This window comes from Artibeus jamaicensis, unplaced genomic scaffold (assembly GCF_021234435.1).
Source record: "Artibeus jamaicensis isolate MK-2021 breed Jamaican fruit bat unplaced genomic scaffold, CSHL_Jam_final contig_718, whole genome shotgun sequence".
Lineage (NCBI taxonomy): Eukaryota > Metazoa > Chordata > Mammalia > Chiroptera > Phyllostomidae > Artibeus > Artibeus jamaicensis.
The window spans coordinates 2387576-2401429 of record NW_026521936.1 but is presented as its reverse complement, the minus strand read 5'-3'; the positions used below and the strand labels follow the sequence as shown (position 1 = coordinate 2401429).

At 41.2% G+C, this 13854-nt stretch overlaps 1 protein-coding gene across 5 annotated transcripts in view; it reads left to right on the top strand.

Moving 5' to 3' along the window:
- EZH2 (enhancer of zeste 2 polycomb repressive complex 2 subunit) overlaps window positions 1–13854 on the top strand; it is a 72771-nt gene that overhangs the window by 342 nt on the left and 58575 nt on the right. The gene's annotated exons all lie outside the window — the stretch shown is intronic.

The following is a 13854-nucleotide window of genomic DNA, read 5'->3' as shown; positions in this document are numbered from 1 at the left end:
GGCCAGCGCCACCCCGCGGGCGGGCAGTGCCGGACTCCGTAGACCCGGGGTGGGGGCAGGAGCGGGCGCCGCCGCGGGGGGCGTGCGGAGGGGTCTTCTCGCATGCCCGCCCCTCCGGAGGCGCGGGGCCGAGCCGGGCTGCTGGGGTGTTCGGGGCGGGCTGGCTGCCCAAGTCTCCTTTGTGTGGAGCGCCGGGTGGGACGGGACACATACAAGTTGGTAGGACCTCGCCGCCGAGTGAGCACTCAGACAAAGGACGGACTGTGTCTCAGGGGAGCTCGGCGCGAGGAAGGGGCAGTGACACTGGGGCCTGACAGCGGGCCGGAGAGGGGCGTGCGGGCGCGGGTGGGCGGGCTTGACCCCACGCCCCCTCCCCTCGGGCGCGCGAGTCGGCGGGGCCGCGGTGGCCGGGACGGCCATCGGGGACCGGACTCCCATTGCCGCACCTGTGACATTTCCCCCAGAGCAACGTGAAAACCCCGTGGCGGTGCCGGATTGCCTTCGCTTTCCCGTCTGGCTTTCTGTTAAGTTTGAGGGGAGGGTCGAGCTGTTCTCCTTCTTGGTTTTGTTCGTTTGGTGGGCTTCCCGTCTAGTTCCCGCGTCGTGGTGCACCTCCTCCAACCACGGACAAGTCTGTGCCACGGGGGTCACTTTTCGAAAACGGGAGGAATCGGGAAGCACGATATTTTGGGAAAACTTGGTGAACTCACGGCTAGTGAGTTACCACTTTCTAAGAAATCATGATCTTACAAAAAATTAGTAGCTGTTTTAGCCAAGTTGATATATCTGAGAATCGCGACAGGTGCTAACGAAATCAGCTGTCATTTAGCGAGTATTCCTCCCAATCCCTGGGAGTTGAATGAGGACGAGATGGTAGTTAATAGTTGATCAAAATAAAATACTTATGACAAATGTGTGTTTAGATGGTATGGTTAGCAGTTTTTTCTATTAATTGGTCTTGTTTTCCCATGAACAATAGCTTGGGTGAGTCAGAAAAGATTGGATGCAGAAGTGTTTGTTGCCTAAGAAATTGAATGTGTGCTGTCCACAGTTAAGCTAAACTTCCTTTGTTTATGATACAGGGTCTGTAAAATTTAAATTCGTTTGGACATAAAAATCTGTCATCGGTGTTTAAAAATATTTTATTACAAGGTTTACTTTCTAGGTTTCAAAGGTCACGAGTTTAATTTCATCAAACAATTGAAAAAATCTTTAGTAAACACTAAAGCTGATACAGTTAAATGTAACCTGTATTTCGAGGGGTTTTGGAGTTTATTTTCCGATTCTCTTCATGAGCATTAGCAACTATTTCATATGTAGGAATAAAATGTGGAACAAATGACTAGTTTATTGATCATTTTATTTGCAAGAAAATGAAACTATTTAAGATATATTTTGTTTTCTTTTTATAGTCTCTAAAGTTAGGAATAGATAGGATTCTAGTCCAGGATATAAGGAATCCTGTTCTCTTTTTGGAGGTGTATTAGGGAACATAATATTTAAAGTCCCAGAAACACTTAGGAAAATGCATTTTAAATTCTGATTTTTTTTTTGTTAAAAGCGAATATATTAAAAGAAAAGGAATTTAGAATCCATAGGCACTCTTCTGATTTGCATTGTTCTGTCTGATGATTTACTGTACACCTAATACCTTAGGGTTTCATAAAAACGGAGACAAAGAAACGCAGTGTGAAAGTCTTCATTACGTATATTTTACAGAGTTGGATGCAATTGAACAGACATTACAGGTGCTACCCTCAGTGCTGGGATTGTTCGTAATGTTTTCATGTAGATTACTTGCCGGTAATTACATATTAAAAAGTCCTGCGGATAATTTTGTCCATTGTTATGAAATGAGCTAGATATACAGATTTTGGCAGAAATTTGGCTCTTTCAGGCCAAGAAATTAAAATTTTTCCCTTCTTGTGTATTCTGTATTTGATAATTACTGTCTTTATACTTGCCATGAGCTAAAGTCTTTTGGGGGAATTGGTTTAAAAATTGCTTAAACATTATTTCTAATTAAATTGAGAATGTTATTTAGGCAGTTAAACTAGCCGTGATTTAAACAAAACAAAACAACTCACTTGTGATTTAGTGTAGTTAGGCAAAAAAAGTTCTAATGCTGTTTTCCTAGCTCTGCCTTGTATGCATATGTAAGGCGTTATCTTTGTGTTGACCACTTGAAAATTTTAGGGAACTTTCCCCAGGAATGTAAATTGATTTCTCTATTGGTCTAAATAAACAGTGATTAAGAAAGTTGATTTGCTTCTTAAAACCAAGAACCAAGTTTATTGGTTCCTAAAACCAAGAACCAAGAAAGGAAAACCAAGTTTTCCTTAAAACTTCTCTAAGGAGCTAACACAATCTGGGGTCAATTAGAAATGATTTATGGATTTGCCTTGAAGTCTGTCAGTACAAATGATGAAAATGTTTTCTTTCAATTATGAAGGATTCTGTATGGTCAGGTGAAATCTCTAGTTTGGATGAGAGCGTGAGTGGAGAGGAACAGCTCATTGAATTCAGAGGAAGGTTCGGGGTCAGATGATACCTTTACCTTGTAGAGGCCTTCCCTGAATTCTCAGGCACTCTTGTGTTCCACAGGGCTTTGTTCATACTTGTATTATAGCATGTATCAAATTGGGCGTGATCACATGTTTCTGTGGCCAGCTTCTTTACTACGCTCTTTAAGTGCCTTACGGCAGAGGCTGTGTCTTATTTTTTTTCTATATATCTGGTAGTTTCTAGAGAATTGGGGCTTAATAGTTGAATAAATGAAGAAAATAAGAAATGTAGAGAAATAATTTGACAAAGAAACTCACAAAGGAAAGAGGCTATATTAATATTTGTGTTCTGAGGAACTTAGAAGGTGTGTTTTCTCCCTCTTGGAGAGGCAGTAATTACAAACAAAAACTGTGTCAAGATGAACAAGTTCCAAGGTTTCTGATAGTTAATATGAATCTGTGATTGAAAAGTGGATATTTTTAGGTGTGACTGTTGGTATTCACATTTGGTATTTTTGGACAGCTAGAGAAAAGCTTGAGTCATCTGGATACCTAGCATATAGTTTCTGCTTAATTTGACAATACTGATGATCCTTGTACAAAAGTATAAGGAGGGGAAAATGGTTGAGAATAGTAAATCTTTTAATTGCAAAGTGTCTAGTTATAATGAATTTCTTTATTGGAGTAATTAATTTGAGGTAGGTTTTGAAGCTAAAATGGAAGGAAATAATGCCAGTCAGTGTAAATATGGATCATTTATTGCAATACTCATCATTTCTTTGAAAATGATATGATAAATGTAGGTTAGCAAATCCAATAATCTTTCAAAAGGCATAGCTAATAAGTTTCTGACATGGTTGCACTGTTCCATATTTTGCCGCTGTTCTACATTTGGTGCAAGAAATATGACAAAAAGGAAGCGAAAAGAAGACATTAAAGTGCCTATATTTGCCAGATGCTGTATTCATTTGATTTTTATTGTAGTAATATTCACATCAGATGCTTTATTTATTTATTTCTCCCAATATTTTATTTATTTTTAGAGAGAGGGGAAGGGAAGGAGAGAAACATCAATGAGTGGTTGCCTCTCACATGGCCCCCACTGGGGGCCTGGCCTGCAACCCAGGCATGTGCCCTGACTGGGAATTGTACTGGCGACCCTTTGGTTCACAGCACACGCTCAGTCCACTGGGCTACACCAGCCAGGGCCCAGATGCTTTATTTTTAATTCTTGTAAAAACTACCCTGTATCCATCAACAGATGAATGGTATACACATACAATGGAATATAATTTAGCCATTAAAGAATGCAATTTTAATACATGCTACAAGGATGAATTTTGAAAACGTTATAAGTGAAATGAGCCAGACACAAAAGGAAAAAAGTTATAGAATAGGCCAATTCATAGAGACAGAGTGGAACAGAGGGTACCAGGGACTAAGAGAAGGGGGGACGGGAAGTTAGTGTTCATTTGGGGTACAGAGTTTCTGTTTGGGATGTTGAAAAAGTTTTGGACAAGTATGATGGCTGGCAACATTTTGAATGTGTTTAATGTTACTGAATTGTAGACTTAAAAATGGTTAGAATAATAAATGTTATGTAATGTATATTTTACAATTAAAAAAGTTGAACAACTCACTCTGAAAACTTGAACAGATAAGAAAATTGCTGTCATGAGGCTAAGAGCTTACCCAGGATAATCCAGCTAGGAATTTGCACTCAGGATCCAAACTTAAAATCTGTTTGTCTTCCTATTATCTATCCACGTTATCTACTGATCTCCTGGATGATTAAAGTCACGTGGGTTCCAAGATGATTCAAGGCCTGTTGGTTTGTTTGAATCAGTCAGAAAAGTTATATGTAAGAGTACATAACTAGTTTTTTGGGAGGTGCAAGCTGGTGCAAAAGATGATTGTGGATCTCTTCCTTAGCCTGTAATGGTGTGCACTCTGAGTTGGTGGGGAGGAGAGTATTTTTTCTTTTTTTTAATATTTTTACCCAAGGACATGCTTGTTGATTTTTTAGAGAAAGGAATGGGGGTGGGGGGAGAGAGAGAGAGAGAGAGAAACATTGATGAGAGAGAGAAACGCTGATGTGAGAGAGGAACGATAGGTTGTCTCTCATACATGCCCCAAATCATAGGTACCCTGAACTGGGATCAAACCTGCAAGATAGGCATGTACCCTGCCCAGGAATCGAGCCCAGGAATCGAACCCATGACATTTTGGTTTACAGGGTGACGCTCCAACCTGCTGAGCCACACCAACCTGGGTGGGAGGACAGTAATTTAAGAGTGTGGTCTTTGGAGTTGCTTCGCTTGAGTTCCGGTTCCTGAGCTGCCAGGTTGCAGCCTAGGTAAGTTGTCCTTGATGTCTAAGTTTCCCTGTCCATAAATTAATCATAATGACAGACAGTATTCAATCCAAAAAGGATGTTGAGAGGATTAAATGAATTACTACGTGTGAAACCTTTAGCACTACACTTCGGACAAAGTGTTTGATAAATTGTTTTTAGTTACTGTGCCAGTATTGTTTTATGAGTTGATGTGTATTCTCATTAACGGAACTAAACACTCCTCAAGTTTAAATATGTGCTTAGGGCCAGTAAATCAAGAAAGTGGTGTTACAAATGCTTTATCTATTTGTTTATTAAGAAATGTCTCCGTTAAATACAAGTCTTATGTGTTCGGTTTAGGCATTTATAAAGTGAAAGCCTTTTGATTTCTGTAATCCCATTCCCTACCCATAACAATTTGGTGTATATTTTCCCTAAATTTTCCGGTGTATTCATATGAATTATACATATATTTTACAAAAATTGGATTAAGTTATTTAGTTCTAAAACAACTTTTTTTAAAGGTCAATACAGAGAGCTCTATTTCATTATAAATAGCTGATATTTTGTTAGGGCTTGCTGTGTGCTTGGCATTATTTTAAGTGCATTAATTTATTTAGATACTGTAAATAACAGGAGATTGAGAGATTGGGGAACAGCTAATGTTAGACTAAGGCTTTGACTTCAGGCACTTTGGTTTCAAAGCCCTGATCTTAACCTCCCCCCCCCAGGGGGTGCGGTAAGGTCCACTAGCTGCCAGTGATTTTAGCCTTTCTTAAAAGAGTTGTAAAACAACAACAAAACATCCCAAAAAGAATATACAAGGAGAGTGGATGTGGTCTACCACACCATCCTCAAGTATCGTTCATGTGGCCCTTTGTAGAAAAAATTTGCTGCTCCCTGCTCTAAGCTACCAGGCTGTGTTGTGAGCAGAATATGTACTATTTCAGTTTTTATGAGTGTGTCACCCTCTGATGGACCTGGTGTCCTCTCCTCAAAAGAGAAGTGAAAAGAGAAGTGAACACGTATCTGAATATTTGTGTGACAACTCTCCACTGGGGATGCACATTTCAAGTTTTAATTGATGTCAGATTGCTTTCTAGAAGGATATCTATTTTTTAATTAAAAAACAGCTTTATTGAAGTGTAATTTTTACTTACAAGTTTGGCACAAATAATGCCCCTTTTTATTCCAAAATCATAAGCATGTAATTCTGTAACGTAACAATATCATGCTCAAGCACACCATATAACATTATAGGTAAAATGTTCAAATTAAAACTATAAGTTATCACACCCATATTATTACTGTACCAACCACATTCCAAGTAGGTGTTACTTCTGACAGACCCTGTACAATAAAATATACACATTTGAAGGATACAGTTTGAAGAGTTTTTGACAAACGTATGTACCTGTATAACCATCACCTCAATCAGGATAGACATTGCTATAATCTGAAAGTTCTTTTATGCTCCTTCACAGTCCTCCCCTCTCAAATTCCCCTTAGATTTTTCCTGTTCAAGAATTTCATATAAATGGAATTACACAGTATATCCTCTTTTATGATTAGCTTCTTTCATCCATTGTGTTTTAAGATTTTCTTATGTCGCTTGTGTTAATACTTTTAAAAAAACATTCTGAGTAGTATTCTATTGTATGGGTGTACTGTTTTTATTCATTTACCTGTTGATGGACACCTGGCTGTTTGCAGTTTGGGGCTGTTATTACTAAAGCTGCTGTGATCCCTTGTATAGGTCTTTTGTGGACCTTCTTTTAATTTCTCTTGAGTAAACACCTTGTAGTTGGTTGGCTGGGTTGTGTGGTAGATAACACTGCAAAAACTGCCAAACTTTCCCCAAGTGATTGTACCATTTTGCTTGAAGAGTTACAATTTTAGTTGTAGTTGTAGCGGGACTTGGCAACTCCGTGCCCCCATTGGCACTTGGTATTGCCGGTCTCTGAAATTTTGGCCATTTAATGAGGGTTATGTATCTCATTCTGGTTTTAATTTGTATGTACCGGGTGATCGGTGATGTTGAACATCTTATTTATTGATTTTAGAGAGATACAGACAGATAGACATGTACTTGTTGTTCCACTTAACTTGTGTATTTGTTGGTTGATTCTTGAATGAGTCCTGACTGGAGATTGAACCCTGCAACCTTGGTGAATGGGGGAGGGGGTGCGATGCTTGGACTAGCTGAGCCGCCTGGCTAGAGGATGTTGAACATCTTTGAAGGAGCTTATTGCCCATTTGCTTACTCTTTCTGGCCAAACTTTTTGCCCACTTTCAAATTTGGGTTTGTCTCATTGAGTTGTAAGAGGCCTGTACATATTCTGGGTATACATTATCCATCAGATTTATTGCAGATGTTTTCTCTTTAATTTTCTACATTGATTTTGTGTATTTTTGATAATAATGTACAGATGAAGTTGAATAATGTTAATACTGGAAGCATAATTGTTTAAAATCAGTTAAATTATGTGAAAGCAAATTTGTTCTTAATCCATAAGTCATCTAGTTGTTAGTATAATAAAATGTTGTTTTTGCAAAACCATGGAAATGAAAATGACATTATTTGTATAGATAATAGGTGTGTGGCATGAGGGATTTTTTAAGTTAAGCTAACTAGTTTTGAAAGTGATAATATTTGGTAATTTTTTTACATTTTCAATTTTAGGTAATTCAGAGCTTTTCATTTATTAGTGAGTAAAGTTTTTCTTGATTTTTTTTTTTCTTCATGGGATAAATGAGAATATTTAAAGTAAAATAAAAGTAACCTTGACTGTAGAATCTGGTGTGATGATAAAATTGCTAAACTTGGTCTACCAGTTTTGACAGTTCAGTAAAATTTTTATTATATAAAACCAGATGGCTTTTCAGAATATATATACTTGGTTTCTGCGTACTATTTTATTTCTACAAAATATCAGTTCTTCGCGCATCACCTAATTTACCTCTGTAATAATTTTCATTTTTATTGTTCTCGTTGTATAGGTAACACATGACCCCTCCTCCTTGTTTAATAAAGGGGGTAAAAGTGCAAGCCTTTAGGCATCTGTGTGGTACCATGCACTGCTCCAGGTGATGGACCATGTGATTGCCCAGCTCTGTCCTCCCATGGCTGTGGGATCAGGTGAACTCTTGAAGCTTTCCTTCCGGGCAGTCTAGAGAGCAGTCCAGATGCCCTTCACTAAGCTTATCTCTGCAGTTTTCTTACACCTTTGCCCTGTACTGGTCTCTGAGAAGTTCCACATGGCCTGTCTGTGCTCTGTCCTCTTTCCAAAATATCTTCCCTGCCATTTTAGCATTTCAAGATGCTCTTTAGCCTGTTTGGTTCAAAAGACCCCTCCCCCTCTCCCAGCCAAACCAGATAGCTTATCTCCTGCTTAGAAAGAAACACAACACATCCCCTTGGTTTTTCTTTCTCCCTCTCCCCTTCAATGTAAGCCCAGTTCTACCCATCTATATATATGATAGAGGTTAGAAAAGGACTTTGCACGTAGTAGACAGAAGGAAATTTTTCTGAGGTTGATTTAGGACCAGAGCCCTAAAAACTTGGGAGAGCTCTTCTTAAGCAGCAACTCAGTAAATGGTTATTGAAATAGCACCACCACCCCTAAAAGCAGAACTTCTGAGATTTTATCAAGTGCATTTTGCAAAGCTGTGCTATGTGTCACCCACAGTGAACTTTGCTACTTGCTGTCAGGTACTATTATTCCAAGTGTTAATTTATGTCTTTAATATAATGATTAAAGTCAAAGAGCTTGCACTCCGATGTTGGAAAACAAGCAGAAAATAATGATTCTTCAAACTTATTTAAGGATGATCTTTATTCCTTGGTTGCATTCAAATGAGCTTAATTCATGTATAGCATTATCAAGTTGTCTGTAGTAAGTTTTTAAGAAGTGTAAGAAAGACAAACATTCATGACTATCGATTTTAGTGCCTTTGTTTTTGATACTAAAGACTATCTGAGCAGTGCTTTGTAAGCCAAACACAAACATTTAAGAAAATCGTTTATCTTCTTTAAACAGTAGAAAACACCAATCATTTCATATCAGTCAATATCATACCGAGCAGCTTTGGTATGTTTTTGATGCCATAGCCTATAGTGAAATGTCACTGTATTTGTAGGTACATTACTACCCACCATATGCCTACAAGTAATAGGACTATCTACTATTTATTGAGAATCTGGCTTGTGCTGAGTAAACATGCAGCCTCAGAACCAGACATTTCACTTTTGAAATTTGTTGAAAATCATGCGTTCTAATCATTTAAAGGCAAATACCATATATTACTTGCTAAATGAGAAAAGTATTAACTGTCCTTTGAATATTTTAAAAGATTCTATTAAGATGAACTTTATAATTTTTAAAAATCTTCATCCAAGGACATATTTATTGATTTTAGAGAGAGAGGGGGAGAAAGCGAGAGGAAGTGGGAGAAAGAGTGAGAGAAACATCAGTGTGAGAGAGAAACATCAGTTACTTCCCATATGTGCCCTGACTGGGGATTGAACCTGCAGCCTAGGTATGTGCCTTGATTGGGGGATCAGTCCCATGACTTTTTTGGTATAAGGGATGATACTCCAACCAACTGAGCCACCGGGCGAGGCTGAACTTTATGATTTTTTAACAGTATGTATATTGATCTATCATTAGGTGGCAAAAAAGCTGTAGTGTGAGTATTATAAAATTTTGATTTAAAATGTTTTCTTATTCAAACTATTTAATAGTGAAAGCAGAATTTGCAAAATTAGTTAAACCTTAATGGGTACTAGGAGATATATTGTCAGGCAAATTATTCATGGCTCAGAAAGGTTTGGGAGATACCCTTGTCAGGACTTTTAAATGGCAGAAATGTTGCTTCAGCAGGCCCAGAGAAAGGAAACAAGTCGTCCCACTGTGCCCTGGAGGTAGTAGTGCCCTTGGAGAATATTTGCCTGAAGTGCAGAGCTCAAGCTTCACTACACAGACATTTTTTTTTTTTAATATTTTATTTATTTATTTATCTTTAGAGGGGAAGGGAAGGAGAGAGGGAGAGAAAAAGAGGTTTCCCGGGAACTGCCTGGGCGAGATTTTAAAGGGTGACTTTCCAGGAGCCCCTGGAGGCTCTGCAGACAACACAGGCTCCAGGGTAGGCTCTGCCATTGGGCTAGTTCACATCCTTGGCAAGTAGATTTGTGGATCTCATCTTCATCGTGCTCGAAGAGGGTGTCTCCGTTTTGCAGGTAGAGAAATAGGAGCGTGGTGAGCGTAAGTAACTTGTCCAGGTTCACACAGCCTGTAGGATCAAGGTCTTTTAGGGAATAGGCTTTTGCTACCTTGGGTCTTTTTTAGCTCAAATACTGGATGGCGAGATGCTTGGTTTGTTACCCATTTAGAACTATTTCCCTGGAGAGTTTGAGAAATATTGGACTTGAGTTCACATTACTATCACAGGTAATTGTGAGTCTCCCTAACTGATATTTAATTGACCAATAAAAAACATGTAATGCTGATTATAAGCTTATTTTTTCTCTCTTTTGTTTCCGCCTTATAGGCATAATAGCACCTTACAGGTTTTCAGGACTGTGATGAATACGACTAAACTAGCTTAGTAAACAGTCAAATTGGGATACTGTATTTTATAATAAATATATATTTGGGCTTCATCTTGTTTCTGGCACTGAGCTTTTAAAATCCTTGGAATTTACAAAGCGGTAAGAGCCAGCAATAAAGGTGTCTTTCGATATTCGCAACAAGCCCTTTCCAACACCCGAGTTCTGTTAGAGATGACTTCTGGAGCTTAAGGGTGGGGCTGGCTTTCAGGAACTGAACGGATTAGAAGGGTGGACCTTTCAGACCCCCTTCTCCGCCTCGGGGGAGGGAGGCAGGAGTGGATGATGAGCCCAGTCACCAGTGGCCAGTGATTTTATCAGCCTGTGCAGTGAAACCTCCACAAAAACCCAGAGATGGGGTTCTGGGGTTAGTGGTATGAGTCTACTCTTGATTCTGCCATCAGAATAGAGGGTTGCATCTTATGTGGGGTTTTGAATATTAGGTGAGTGTATAAGGCAGCAATAGCATGTCAGCAGAATTACCCACGAAAAGTTCCTGGGAAGATGCTGTATTGTAAATACTTTCTTTTGCAGTCCCAAACCAGCCCATCTTTCTCTAGTACTATTAGCAGTGATGTTGGACCTTGGTTCTTGAGTTCAGCTAAGAAAGTATTCAGAGTCAAGAATTCCTGGCTCAAAGAGCTGCCCTTGAGTCTTGGCAAGTACTCCTTGGCTGGGAGGGGCTAACTACTTCTTTCCTTAGGCTGACTTATCAGAGCCCGTCCTGCCAACTCCTGTTTGACTCCTATCATTGTATGGGAGTCTTTTCGGTGGTTCTCTGGCCCCTTGTTCCTCCTCTAAGGGGGCCTAAACTGCATGTCTAATGACACGCTAGGGCAGAAAAGGTCACCCTGGGGGCGAGGTCCTGGCTTATTGAGTTGTTTTCTCTAGTTTCGCCCATTGCCAGGCACCTGGGACTTTCCACCCTGGTGACATTCTGTACCTGGTGATGTTCTGTACCTGGCCTCATTTTCCTGCTCTGCACATGTCTGCCTGCTTCCTACTCTATCATTTTCTCTTCAAGGATGCTTGACTGTGAATTCTCTTAAGAGAAGGGGGCATTGGATCTCTTCTGTAGCTACTTCCTGCTGAAGAGGGACGAGTTTTCCTTCAGAAACAAGTGATCCTTGCTCTCTGTCAGAGGGATGGTGAGGCCTGGGTGTGGAAGGAGGTTGCAATGGTGCCTGGAGTCGGCAAGGGGCGGTATTCCCAGAGTTTGAGTAAGGCTTGCAAGGTGCTGATTTGGCAGTCTCTTCAGAGAGGAGTTTGAGGTCTCCAGTTGACTCTCAGGAGTAGTCTGGATGTTGAGTGCGTGTTGGGTCTTCTGGTACCGTAGGGTTTGACTCTGGTGTGGTGTATCCAGCTTGCAGTCCCGGGGACCTTGATGGCTGTAGGAATGGAAAACAGTACAGGGAAGGGCCTTTCCAACCCGGAGTTAGCTGGTATTGAGGGGCCTGTCCTCCCAGGTATTTGTGAATAATTGAGATCCCAGTAGGAAGGCCGTCCCTCCTGGGTCATCGGCCCCAGTGGGTGGGAGTCTTTTGTTGCCACATTCCTGGGTGGACCTTTGAACCTGTCTGAGGGAGGTAATATATTCATTTAAGTAAGGGATTCAGAATCTAATAGGAGATCTGGATATTGGAAAGGTTACCCATATACTGGATTGGCTGAAAGTTTGCTTTTTTTTCTATAAGATGGTACTGATAGCACTTAGTTGTCTGTAACTTCATTCTAAACAATTTTGTTAGACTGTATTGTGACAGTGTACATTTAAAAAATTTATCAAAGTTGGTGAATTTGTGCAGCCATTTTAATATTGAAGATGGAAGAAGATACACACCATTTTTGGTGTATCATACTTTTTTATTTCAAGAAAGTCTTTTAGAAAAATAGCCTGTAGGGCTGAGTATTGTTTCTAAGGATTGGGACAAGACTCCTATTTTTCTGTAACAAATACTTGGAAGGGGTAGACCAAGGGTGGGAGCCTTGGTGAGTTCTAGTTTTATTTTTTCAAATGCCCACTCTTGTTCCCCTTCTATGTAAGGGCTCTAGGTCGGTTCCTTCTTTTAGAGCCTTGTGGAAGGGGTCTTGCTAATAGTCCATATCCTTGTGCCAACCGCCTGCAGTATTCGGTTAGGCCTGAAAAACGCCTGTAGCTGTCATCTGGGACTGGGCGATAACCCTTCGGTTGCCTGTACCCAGTAACGGGAGAGGCTTTGTTCTCCAGAAGTGAGAATTTTGTCCAAGTAAGTAGCCTCCTGGGAGATTAATTGACTTTGTGTCAAGATACTTTGTAGCCCCAGGAGGCGGAAATTTAGGGTTTCTTGGGCATGCTCTTGGGCCTTTTCCTGTGGGAGAGTTGAGTGGGTCATTGTATCCTGGAGTATGCAGGGGTAGATCCTAGAGGTTGCCGCCGAGGGCCTGACCGAGTAAGAGGGGACTATCCCAGAACCCCTGGGCCAGGTCTGTTCAGTTTTGTAAAAACTGAACTTTTTTTGGTCGGCTTACCATCTGTGTCTGCTACCAGGCGAGAGAGAGGCCACAAGGAGAGGGATCCAGAGAAGGTTGTTGGAATGAGAATGTGGCTGTGGTGTAAACGGCCTTATCTGCGACTTCCAGGGTTGCCCTGGGCTCCATCCTGTGATGATGATGTTCCGTCTGCGAGCTGAGTGGTCAGAGCTCCTTCAGTCGAGGGCCGTGAGTGGGGATGGGTCCGACACAGGATCCCTGTGCTTCCCGGGCAGTCCCTTCTCCATGCCCACAGTCGAGACAGAGTGGAACTGGAGCTGGGAGGCTTACCCCACTGGGGATACTCCTTCCAATGCCCATTTTTCTGCAGATTTGGCAGTGTCCGGGGAGGTGGGGAGGTCTCCTTCCAGGGCAGCCAGGACCTGCTCTACCTGAGTAGCTGGATTGGAGTTTGGCTAATAACTGAGCCTGTCTCTGAGCTTTACTCCTCTCCTTCAAGAGGAGCCTCTTCTCCTTCTGTAGATCCTGGTTATAGAAGTCGGATGAGCCCTGACTGCTGTAGCTCAGTTGGTTGGGCATCATCCTGCAAAGTGAAAGGTCATGGGTTCGATTCCCAGTCAGGGTATATGTCTAGGTTGTGGGCCTGGTCCTGAAGTCTGGCTGCGTGTGCGAGAGGCAACCAGTTGCTGTTTCTCGTACACATCAGTATTTCCCTCCCTCTCTCCCTCCTTTTGGATGAGGCTGCCTTAACCAGGAGGGAGGTCTGGGGTAGGAATACAGGTCCTGCAGAAAGCTTTTGAAGTTTTCTCTGGGTATTGGGGGTGGCCTGGTTAAAAGTAGGTCTCGTAAGACTAGTTGGCCTGCCTCTGGCTCAGGGTCTAAGTTGGTATGTTCAGTGACGGCTTCCCGTACTCTCTAGGAAGGTGTTGGGAATGTCC